This window comes from Cupressus sempervirens, chromosome 7 (assembly GCF_028749045.1).
Source record: "Cupressus sempervirens isolate cs-2001-9-10 chromosome 7, ASM2874904v1, whole genome shotgun sequence".
Taxonomy (NCBI): Eukaryota; Viridiplantae; Streptophyta; class Pinopsida; order Cupressales; family Cupressaceae; genus Cupressus; species Cupressus sempervirens.
The window spans coordinates 1,611,113-1,624,227 of record NC_143124.1 but is presented as its reverse complement, the minus strand read 5'-3'; positions in this window follow the sequence as shown (position 1 = coordinate 1,624,227).

The following is a 13,115-nucleotide window of genomic DNA, read 5'->3' as shown; positions in this document are numbered from 1 at the left end:
GAATGTTGGACATAACATTGTTCTTTTATAGGACATAACATTATTTATTTAGAAAACCATTTCAAAAACCATAATTTTGCTTTGGATATCGTGAATTCATTTTCTGTTTAGAAAACCATTTCAAAACATGCATGGAACATGAGGAATCAAATTTGAAAAAAACCAATGAAGAAAATATTAAAAACAATATTACTTTGTGATTATATTAAGATTTTCTACCCAAATGATAGACATGAAAACACCTTTATTGCTATGCCAAGGGACAATTTATTTGATTAAATGACAAATAATTTCATTGTTTAATCTTTTCCTTTGCATTCTTTTGAATTTGTATTGTGTTTGACATTTGAACATATGTTGTACATTTAATTGGGTATATTTTGAAGCACATATTCTTAGATGAATTTTGATGTTTGATATTTTTGTGAAGGTAATGGCTTCAATAGCTTATCTTATGGAGTAGAAGGGGAATTATGGTTTGCATTTGATAATTGTTCCCAATGCAATCATGGTCAACTAGAAGGTAGTAGATTCAATTGATTCATTTGGGCAATTCATTTTTATTCTTAGTAGCCTTGATGTAGGATTTATAACATTTTACAGAGTAAACTGCACAATTGGCTTCCTACATTGTCTTGCATTTATTATGTGGGTCAAAAAGATCAACAAGGGTGACTCTATTCTAAGGTATACATTGGAGAAATTAATGCCCATTTTTTTTGAATAATAGTCACTGATTTGTACTATTGTCACAATTAATTAAATTTGTGTAAGAAAAACCTATCTTGTGTGTGTGGTTGCTAAGCATACTCCTTGTCACCATATTCAAGGTGTTTTATTTTTTTCTGATTCACTTTGGCCTTTGGTCTAGGATTTAAACTCTCACACCCATCACAAGATTAGGCCTCTATGTGTTATATATTCAATTTGGCACCATCCCATCAAAATTACTAAATTATGTATAAATCTTTCAACAACTTATTCTTAGTAGTCCTCTCAACACACTATGATCTCATTGCTTTAGAAATATAATTGCTCATGAGGCATTGCAAGCATCATCCAAGGCAAAATATACATTGTTGTTCTTTCTACGTCCCTGCATGAAATCAAGGATTAAGCTTCAAGAAGTAAGGACAGATACATCTTAGGTCACCTACATAATTCTATACCATCTTAATGGAGTTATAAACTGTGAGTAAAGACAAGCCATCATAATGGTTATGACTAATAGTCAAAATTGAAGTTCTCTTACACATTGGTTATGGGTATCTTAGAATTCATTGTTCATCATTCTCTTTAATCATCTAAAAGAAAATCTCAAGGAATAAGTCCAAAAGCCTAAAAAACACAAAGTAGGAGGTGTTATCCATCCTTCTTACCTAGCCCATAGTTGTTCGTCCTAATCATAAGTTGCACACTATCTACCCTAAGTTGCCACTTAAAAATTTGGCATGCCACATTTTTAAGAGCTAACACTACCACTATCTATTCAAATCTTAGTATGACCTAAGAAGAATTCAACCATTTTTATTTGGAGAGTTATGCTAGATGGATTAAAATATCCAATAACCTTAGGAAATTTTTTACAAAGGCAATAACTATGGGAAAAATAAAAGTAAGGGCCATATCTTCAACTTATCTCTTGTAATGAGACTAGAATAGAGAACATACACCATGCCAAATAAAAAAAGAAAAATACTATATCAAGCAAAAGTATTTATCAGAAACAAAATAAGAAAACTTTGGAGGCAAACTGACAATTAATGGATCATCAATTTGAAAACAAATATAGCTGATGTCAATACTTAATAAATAATTTATTCTAAAGTATGGATAGGAGACATATTTCCAGACCAAATGGACAAAAGAAACCTAGAGAAAACTAAGATCTACATATTGAAACAACAATAGAAGAAGAAAAATGGCTTACAATTGTATGGCAATTTTAAACGAAGAATCACAATAGCTAATGCAATTAACTGATAGGTTTTAGTAAACCATCTACTTCAGTTAAAAATAGTTGTTGGTGAAATTTTTAATGTAGTTACTCTAAAAAATAAAGAATACTGAATATAGAGGGAAGATTGTACATGAGAGATTAATGAAGGGTACTAGCTCAATGGAAGAGCACCTACTTTAGAAGTATGAGGATGGTGGTTCGATTCCATCATGTCCTAATATGATTAAATATGTTACCAATTGATGACAATTGATAATTACGACTAAATAAATGACTACCATGATTAAATAAATGACCAATTATTAACAACACATGACTAAATTAATGATTACAATACCAAATATACTACTAATGGATGAAAATTAGTTGATACAAATGACTAATCATTGAATAAGAAAGATTAAATATACTACCAATTGATACAAATTAGTGATTATAAAGATTAAATAAATGACTATCATGACTAAATGAAGAACCAATTAACAACACTAATCGACTAAATTAATGAGTAAAAATACTACCAAATTGATTATTCAAAACAATCAATATAAATGACTAAAATTTGTTTAGTAACAGATTTGGTTGTGTTATAAATGACTAGAAACCATCTACAATTGCATGACAAGTCATTCTAAGTTTTTAGAATGTCGAATCGGTCAAGTGTTCAATGAGAATCAACTATAGTGCCACAACAAGTCATTTTGAGGTTCTAGATCATCGAATTGGTCAACCGTTCGATGAGAATTAGCTAGAATCACATAACAAGTTATTTTCAGGTTTTACATCACCAAATTAGTTAACCATTCTATGGGAGTTAGCTAAAATCACATAGCAAGACATTCTAAGTTTTTAGATCACTAAATCTGTTAACCGTTGGATGAGAATCAAATACAATCACATAACAAGCTATTTTGAGTTTCTAGATCGCGAAATCAGTCAACCATTCAATGGGAATTAACTACAATCACATAACAAGCTATTCCAAGTTTCTAAATCATTAAATTGATCAACCATTAGATGAGAATCTACTACAATTGCATACCAATCTATTTTGAGTTTCTAGATTGTCGAATTGGTCAATCATTTGATGAGAATGAGCTAGAATTGCATAATAAGTAATTTTGAGGTTTTATATTGCTGAATTGGTCAATTGTTTGATGAGAATAGGTTAGTTTGATGAGAATAGGTTACAATCACATAACAAGTCATTTTGAGGTTCTAGATTGTTGAATCGGTCATCTATTTGATGAGAATAATCTATAATCACATAACAAGTCATTCTGAGGTTCTTGATAGTCAAATCGATCAATTGTTTGATTAGAATCAATTACAATTGCATAATAAGCTATTGTGAAGTTCTAGATCACCGAATCAGTCAACCATTCAATGAGAATTAGTTACAATAGCATAACAAGCCATTCTAAGTTTCTATATCACTAAATCGGTCAATTGTTCGATCATAATCAACTACAATTGCATAATAAGTTGTTTTAAGTTTCTCACTCACTGAATCGATCAATCGTTCAATGAGAATTAGCTACAATCACACAATAAGTCATTGTGAGGTTCTAGATCATCGAATTGATCGATTGTTCAATGATAATCAACTAGAATTGCATAACAAGTCATTTTGAGGTTCTAGATTGCCGAATTAGTCAACTGTTTGATGAAAATCATCTACAATCATAAAACAAGTCATTCTGAGGTTCTAGATTGCTGAATCAGTCAACCATTCGATGAAAATAAGCTAAAATTGCATTATAAGTCATTTTGAGGTTCTAGATAATCGATTCGGTCAAACTTTCGATTAGAATAACTTACAATCACATAATAAGCCATTCTAGCTTTATAGATCACTAAATCGGTCAACCGTTCAATGAGAATCGACTGTAATGACATAACAACTTGTTTTAAGTTTCTAGATCGCCAAATTGATCAATCATTTGATGAGAATAAGTTAGAATCACATAACAAGCCATTCTAAGATTCTAGATAGCCAAATCCATCAACCATTCGATGAGAATTAGCTACAATCATAGAACAAGTCATTTTGACATTCTAGATTGCCGAATCGGTCAACCATTTAATGATAATCTATTATGATTGTACAAGTCATTCTGAGGTTCTACATTGCTAAATCTATCAACTATTTGATGAGAATCGACTATAATTGCATAACAATCTAGTTTTAGTTTCTAGATTGCCGAATCGGTCCACAGTTCGATTAGAATTATCTACAATTTCATAATAAACTATTCTAATTTTCTATATCGCTGAATTGGTCAGTAGGATGAGAATCAACTACAATCACATAACAAGCTATTTTGAGCTTCTAAATCAAAAAATTGGTCAATCGTTTGATGAGAATCAATTACAATCGCATAATCAGTCATTCAAAGTTTCTAGAAAGTTAAATTAGTCAATTGTTCAATGAGAATCAACAACAATTGGACAAGTCATTCCGAGGTTTTAGATCATCGAATCGAACAACCATTTGATTAGAATCAACTAGAATTGCATAACAAGTCATTTTGAGGCTCTAGATCACTGAATCATTCAACCGTTCAATGAGAATCATCTACAATTGCATAATACGTCATTCTAAGTTTCTAGATTGTCGAATATGTCTACTGGTTGATGAGAATTGACTACAATTGTATAACAAGTTGTTTTGAGTTGCTAGATTGTTAAATTAGTTAATGATTCAATGAGAATCTACTACAATCGCACAACAAGACATTCTGAGGTTCTAGATTGCCGAATTGGTCAACCATTCAATGATAATTAGCTACACACACAACAAGTCATTTTGAGGTTCTAGATCATTGAATCGGTCAACTAGTCGATGAGAATCAACTAGAATTGCATAATAAGTGATTCTAAGGTTCTTGATTTTTGAATTTGTCAACTGTTTGGTGAGAATCATCTACAATCGCATAACAAGCCATTCTAAGTTTCTAGATGGTTGAATCAGTCAACTATTCAATGAGAATCAACTATAATCACAATACAAGTTATTTTTAGTTTCTAGATCGCAAAATCGATCAATTGTTCGATAAAAATCAACTATATTCGCATAACAAGTTGTTTTGACTTTCTAGATTGTCGAATTGGTCAACCGTTCGATGAGATTCAAATACAATCACAAAATAACTCATTCTAAGGTTCTAGATTACTGAATTGGTAAACGAGAGCAAGAAAGAGGCTATAGATTTAGTGCTGAAAATAGAAGGAGGAGGGAGGCTATTATAGTAAAGGGTGAGTCTACTCATATTCTAATTGATCATATGCCAATGATTACTTTTAGGACACATGTATGTGTCTGCATTTAAATTAATTGTTAATATCAAACTATTGAAAGAAAATATGACTCATGGAATTCCATGCAAGTCCAGGTATATTTCTAAATTCAAATTATATACTATAATCACAAAGCATCATCTATATACATCATAATTTATATAAATTTACAAATGGTACTAATTGTATGAAAAGTATGTTGAGTGTCCTAGGTTTACATAAAGCCAAAAAAAATTATACAAAATACTTTGACTGTCCTTGTTGATAAAGGCTATCTATTCCTATCTATAATTTCTAAGTACTATCAGTCTTAAACCTATCTAGACTGCTTCTTACTTCATCTATTTGAACACTATCAGTGCTTCCTCATTTGTGTCATGACTTTTCCATCTACGAGAATTATGCTTAACAGTTAGTGGAATGAAGCATATCCTATGTGCTTCATCTTCATGATAGTCCTCTAGAATTTTGTATCCTTCTGCTCTCCAATTATCTTTCAACCATTCTGTAGTCATAGGCTTTCCTAGCATGGATTTCATAAAAAATAATTCATATTCCTTTTCATAGCAGGCCAAAACATTTCAAAGATAGGTGCCTCTCTGTGAACCAAAATTGGACATTTTTGAGAAATTGGGATTATGAGAATTTGGTCTTCTTCAGTTCTCATGTAAATTTTTGGCAATGTGATGTGATTTTTTGATTCTATATAATGTAAAGAAACCTCTAGTCGATCCAATATATCCTTGTTGAAAATATTTTTGGCAATGTTGAGAATTTCCTCTTTTGGATATCCGTCCTGTATTGCCAGTGATATGAATAAACCAATGATGTGGCCATTTGCCTGTATTGTGAATGCATTATCAAAGTAGAATTCCCCAAGGCTCTTCTTAAGGGCCCTTCTGCACTCATTGGGGATATCCAGTAAGATATTATTTCATCTTTCTAGTAGAATTGGCCCTTGAAATGCCATCTAATGCTTCCCATAAGATAAAGTTACCACATTAGTCTTCATTCCAATACCTTACTTGTAGAGAGACATTTTGTTTTAGGTATAAATGCTAGGTTCATGGTTAAATGCTATTGTGAAGGGTCTGGAGAAATTCATGTGAGTGTTAAATGAGATGAGTTGTCCTAAAAATCATAACAATTTGGGGCACTTCAAGAAATGAACTCAAGAAAGTATGAAGGTATTGTGATGTCATTCCAATTGTTGATGAAAGTCAGGTACTTCTACCTAGGAATTTGGATTAGGGTATGAAAATTTCAATAGATCATTGGCTCAAAATTTAATGATTAAAGTTCTAAGGTAAGGGAAAATAGCTATTCTCAATATTAACTAAAGTGATTAGAAGCGATAGACTAGTGTATTAATGCTATTAATACTAGTCATACTTTGTTGAAATTCTGTCGATATAGTGATTAAACAAAAGCAACTATAATTAAAGTTACTTCTATTTGATTGCATCTGTAATTTACTAGCAATAGACTAGGGCTAAACTACTAATTTTTAGATACTGGTATAATGATACAATGTGATATTGCCCGTGAATATCCTCATAGTGAGTAGAGATCAATGAATAACTTGAAGAGGATTTAAAAATATTAGATTGACTACTAGGGGAAATAATAAAAATTGTACTTAGGATTTAACGTGATTGAGGTATATAGACTTAAGGGATAATTATGTGATGGCTGAGGACATAAGTTTCAATTTAATTCCTAAGTTGGGAAGAGTGAAAACTATTTCAATATTATTGGTAGGCTACTAGTATTTTATACTTACATAAAGGAGATTTATATCTTAAATAATGAGTCCTCCTATTAATTTATAAGGATGACTTCTTCATTAATCCCTTCTACACCTTTGTTAGCTAATGCATCAACAACCTGATTACCTTCCCTATAAGTATGATTGATAATGAAATGATTAAAAGCCATAAGAAGATTTATCCCTCTAGTTTCCAATTAGTTTCCAATTTGTACTTGCTCTAAGAGCATTAATAATAATTGTTGAGTCTCCTTCTATATTTATGTAATCTAAATCAAGTTTTCTACATAATAATAATCCTTTGATAATGGCAGTACCTATTGTTATATTATTTGAGGTGATCCCTAAATCACCACATCTATATGCTATCATTTGACCTACCTCATTGTGAATACAACATCCAAATCCTTTCCTTCCAGGATTTCCTTTAGAAGCACCATCAAAATTGAGTTTATACCATCCTTCAGAGGCTGGTATCCAAACACAATTACTTCTAAGTTTTTGTTTATCAATGCCTTGCTGGCCCATGAATGGGGGTATCTTCAACCCAAACCACAACTTTCTTAATCTTTCATCTTCTAGGGATAACTGCATATCACTTCTACCATTAAAGTTATGGTTGTTTACAACTTCCACTTTGCATGCTTCTAACTTATTTAAGAATTGTTCATGATCTAGATTCTTATCCTTGAATATTCTTTTGTTTCTTTCCTTCCACACTTCCCAGATTAACATTGAGGGGGCTATAAGCCAAATCTTCCTGAACATACCATGATATTTCTTTCTAGGCTAGAATTTAAGCATATCCTTTAAGTTATTAGGAAGCCAATTTAATTCTTGGGCTAGCCATGTCTAGCACTGTTGTGTGAACTGACATTCTAAAAAGAGATGATCTATGGTTTCTACAGATTTTTTACAAAGCACACATCTAGATGGTCCCTGATATCCCATTTTTTGGAACCATTCTGTAGTCAAAATTATGTGCTGGGTATTAGCCCAAATGAACATACCTACCTTTGGAAGATAGTTTTTGTTTCAACAAAGATCAGTTGGGAGCAAAGTGTGGTTAGAGGGAAGATTGGATTGAGAGGCATACCCATCCTTGGTATTGTACTCCTCGTTCTTGGCAATTGCCCAGATAATTCTATCTGCATTAGTTGGTGGGTTAGTTTTCCTCTTGTTTAAAAGTTCTTTTAGAGAAGGTTTGAAGGTATCTAGGACTCTTAAGTGGCCCAACTATTTTTGAGTCCAACCTAAAGTCGGATTGTTTTCTAATATATTTATATAATCTTTAACATAGATGCCCATTGAATTTTTGATAAGATCAATGATAGGTTTGTTGTAAAAAATTGACTTAAGTAAAGGGAGGCCACCCCAGGAGTCTTCCCAAAATAATGCATTTCCCCCATTCCTGATATCCCATGAGATATAATATGATATGATCTTCCTACACTCCATACTCTAGACTCTTTGGGTGGCTGAGGGTGTCTAAAAATACTTAGTTCATCATTACTATCTAGGTATTTGTGTCTGAGAATCTTAACCCATTTAGCTATAGGCTCTTTATACATTCTCCACACTAGTTTAGCACCTAATGCTAGGTTTTTTTGTTTAGAATTTTTGATGTTCAATCCTTCTTCCCTGGGTTTACAAATCTTATTCTAGGCAATCAATGCTAGCTTATTTTTTTCACTTGTAACTTGCCACAAGAAGTCCCTAAGTTTTTTGTTTATATTGCTTTCTATTCCTTTGGGTAGGCTCATACACATCATTTGAAAGGTTGGAATTATAGATAGAATAGATTTTATCATTATTTCTTTACCAGCATTGGAGAGCCACTTTCCTTTCCAAGAATCAACTTATTTGTCTATATTTTTCAAAGTTCTACCCCAAAGATTTGTAGATCTATTCCCTTTGTCTAGTGGGGTCCTAAATATTTACAGGCCATCTGTCCTCTATTGAATTCGAGAATGCCTCACATGTTTCTCTAGATACTTTTTGTAGTGTAGAAGAAGTAATATTTTTACTTACCATTGTTAATGTTCTACCCTGATGCTCTGGAATAAAGATCTAGAATATTTTTAATAGCCTTTGCTTCTAAAATTGTGGCATTACCAAAAAGAAGATTATCATCCACAAATTTTTGGTGAGTGCAAACATTTATTCCTTCAGCGATTTTGATACCTAATATCTTATTCTCATTTTAAGCTAGATTTAGAGTACTACCTAGAGCTTTAGCCATTATAATGAAAAGAAAGGGGGATAAGGGATCACCTTGTCTTATTCCCTGAGAGATATTAAAAAAACCAATAGGGGAGCCATTTAATAAAATTGACATTTTAGGGCTAGAGATGAATTCAAAAATTAAGTTGATCCATTGTTTTGAAAAGCCAAAGGCTTCTAGGCATTTACATAGAAATCTCTAGTCCACCTTATCATATGCTTTCTTGATATCTAATTTAATAAGCATACTCAGAAAGTGGTTATGTTGAATAGTGTGAATGGTCTCTTGTGCTATGATAATTACCCAATCGAGAATTGATCTACCTGGAACAAAACTAGATTGTTCTTCTGAGATAATGAATGGGAGAATCTTTTTCAACCTATTTTCTATAATTTTGGTCAAAATTTTATATATTGTATTACAAAGGGATATCGGTCTATAATCCTCAAAGCTCTTAGGATTGGATTTTTTAGGGATTAAAACTAGAAAGGTGTTGCTAATTTCTTGAAGAATTGTGCCTGAGTTCCTTGTGCCTTCCAGAGCTACAACCACTTCATCTTTGATAAAGTTCTAGCAACGAAGAAAAAAGAAAGTTGGGAATCCATCTGAACCCAGAGATTTGTTAGGATGAAGGTTTTTCAAAATGGTTTTTGCTTCATCTTTAGTTATTTTTGCATTGAAAATATAATTTTGTTCTTTGGTTATAATTTTGGGAATATTTTTGCAACTTCATCCTAAGATAGTCTATTAGCTCCATTAAGGTTGTTAAGAAGAGAATCAAAATAGGCTATAGCCTCTACTGCAATGGCCTCGAGATTTGTTACTAGGGATCCATCTACTTTCTTGATTTTAGTGATTTGATTAAAATTTTGTTTGGCCTTTGAATTGTTATGGCAAAATTTGGTATTCATGTCTCCTTTAGCTAGCCATGTATCTCAATATCTCTATTTCCTAAATGATTCTTCTTTGGCTAGAATATCTTCATAACTACACAATAATTGTTTCTTTCATATAAGTTTCTGAGTTCATACCTTTACTAATAATTTCCTCATTGAGCATTGTAATTTTTGTCTCAATCTATTTTTTGGTACTAAAGATGTTTCCAAAATGAACCTTATTCCATTCGATAAGCTGGAGTTTGACATGCTTAAGTTTTGAATTTAAAATAAATGTCTTTGAACCTTTGAAACTCTTTTCCTTCCACCACTCCTCAATCTTAAGCAGACATTGCTCATCTTTTAACCACATCTTTTCAAATTTGAATGGATTCTTTTTAGGAGCCAGATCCTCTTTTAGATTATGACTAATTGGGAAATGGTCTGATCCTGAGAGGGAAACAATATTGGATCTAAAGTTCCTATTGAAATTGGTTGGATTACCTATGTAAAATAATCTATCCAGTTTTTCTAAAATACATTCAGTGTCTAATCTTTTGTTGGACCAAGTAAACTTACCAATGTCTAATGGGATATACATACCATTAATAGATTGAATCCATTCTTTAAATTTAGTAGTTTTTTGTGTTAATTTTGTAGAACCTCCTTGTTTCTCCTTAATGTCTAGGATTGCATTGAAATCTCCTCCAATAAAAATATTTTGAATAGGCTGAGAGTTGATAAAATTCTTGATTTTTCTCCACAAAGTTCTTTTTCATGAAGGAAAGTTGGTCCATAAAATTTTATAATAGTAAACTCTAGATTTTTATTAAGGTTTTTAATGTTTTCTACCAACCAATGTGATTTGGAAGCCAAGAGTTCAAGATAGATAAACCTAGGATTTCGGATAAAGGCTAAACCCCATGAAGCTCCTTTCGAATCCACCCCTCTAACTTCCCAACTACCTAATTTGTTACTCAAGTTTTCATAACCATCTAGGCCTAATTTGGTTTCCAAAATTAAATACAAAGGTGCCTCTAAAGAGGATAAACTTCTCTTTAGAAGATGTTTTTTGTTAGGGGCATTCAAACCCCTAACATTCCATGAAATGCTTTTCATTGTGCCTTGGGAAGGTCCTTCTCCTTCCCTAAATTTAGAATAGATGTGATTTTCATTTGTCCTAAAGCCAAACCATCTATCATTCTTAGTTTAGAGAGGGATTTCCTACCTCTTTTGATTGAATTTTTAGGGAAGTTTGGAGATGTTTTCCCACTATCATATGAGGCTAGAACCAGTTTCCCTTTTTGTATTGCTTCTAATTCCAAGGGAATAGGATTGAGTTCTTTCATTGCATCTTGACTGATTGAATCTATGTATTTTAGTAATAAAATGATCTCAATTTCTTCATTAAGTCCTAATAATTCATTGATATCTTCTAATTCCATATCTTTAGATTTATCAAAATTTAAATTATCAGGCCCTTCTTTATTACTAAGACTAGGATTTTGTGAGGGGATCATTGTCTCCTCTAGCCAAGATTCCTCCCAAGAATATTGATTTACTGTATCTAGATTAGATATGCTATACCGAGGAAAGGATTTAGATATAGGTGATGCTTTAACATGGGATTCCACTACAAATTTAGAGATATCAGACATAGATATCGCGTTATCCTTCATTAATTCATTAATAAGTATTTCCTTCCTTATGTTTGTTTCTTTTAAATCGTTGGTTTCATCATCAGAAAGTAGTGAGAAGTCAACAGGGTCAAATTCCTTGTCAATTATTGATAATGACTCCAAATTTTAAGTTGAGATCTTAGCCTTACCAGAGCCTGAGTTATGCTTTATCCCTAGTTTAGAGATAGAATGCTCCTTTGGTGTAGTTACCTTCCCAGACACATTCACCTTAAAAATATTTTGGGATATTGGTAATGATAATTTATTGTTGAGATCATTCTTATTGAGGGATATTAAGTTAGTCTTTGATGAGACACCTTTACTCTCACACCTCTCCTTAGACCTATCTAACACAGGGGTCACTTCTAAAAAACAAAAGCCTCTTGAAGCCTTGTTGAAGGAGATTTTAGGTGTAGGTTTGGAGGAGGGAGGAACACAAGGAAGTGCACTAATTTCCCCTTCTTCAAGAGCCAAGGGAGGGATAATTGAATTGTATTTATTCTAATTTTTAACTGATGTGCATTTCCCATTAGCATTCTCATTATTTCTATTATTGGTGTTGTTATTAGAAAATCCTCCCTCTAAGCAAAACAGATCTTCGTCGTTGTTGTTAAAATCTACTTCTATTATTTTAAGATAAATGTGAGCTACCCATGTGTCACAGTGAACTTGTAAAGAATAATTTAGGGCATCATTTAGTTTCATTCTGACTATAATAATTTTCTCTATACAGTTATTGTCTAAATCTATAAACCCTACAAATTTCCCTAAACCATTACCGATTGCTCTAAGCGAATCATTATCTAAAAGTTCAACAGGTAGGTTAATAAGTTTTATAGGTTTGTCAACCATGCAATTATATAATTTTAGAGGATCAAAAAAGGAGTCTAATCTAGGGTATGAAAGTTAATATTTCTGAATTTTGGAAGGCCATCTGAGAGAATTTTCTCTTTCAAAGATTTACTAGAGCAATCTATATACAGAAATTTGTGTTGAAGGATAGTTATATATACCTTATTTTCTAATTGAGTTTTTAGCCAAGTTATTACTGATGAAGAGTGCTCCCCTTAGTACCACAAACACATAACAAAAACAGAGAAACAACAACAACTTGCAAGAATAAAAAATAGGATTCTTATTATCTCCACAAGTGTGGAATTCCAAATTTTAGAATTACAATATGCAAAGCCACTTGGGTATTCCCTTTACAATATTTTGTAAGAAAAAGCCTTGAATTATTACCCAAAACTACTTTGAACTACCTAAGAAAACACTATGGGCCTTCTTTATATAGGCAATTTCCATCACC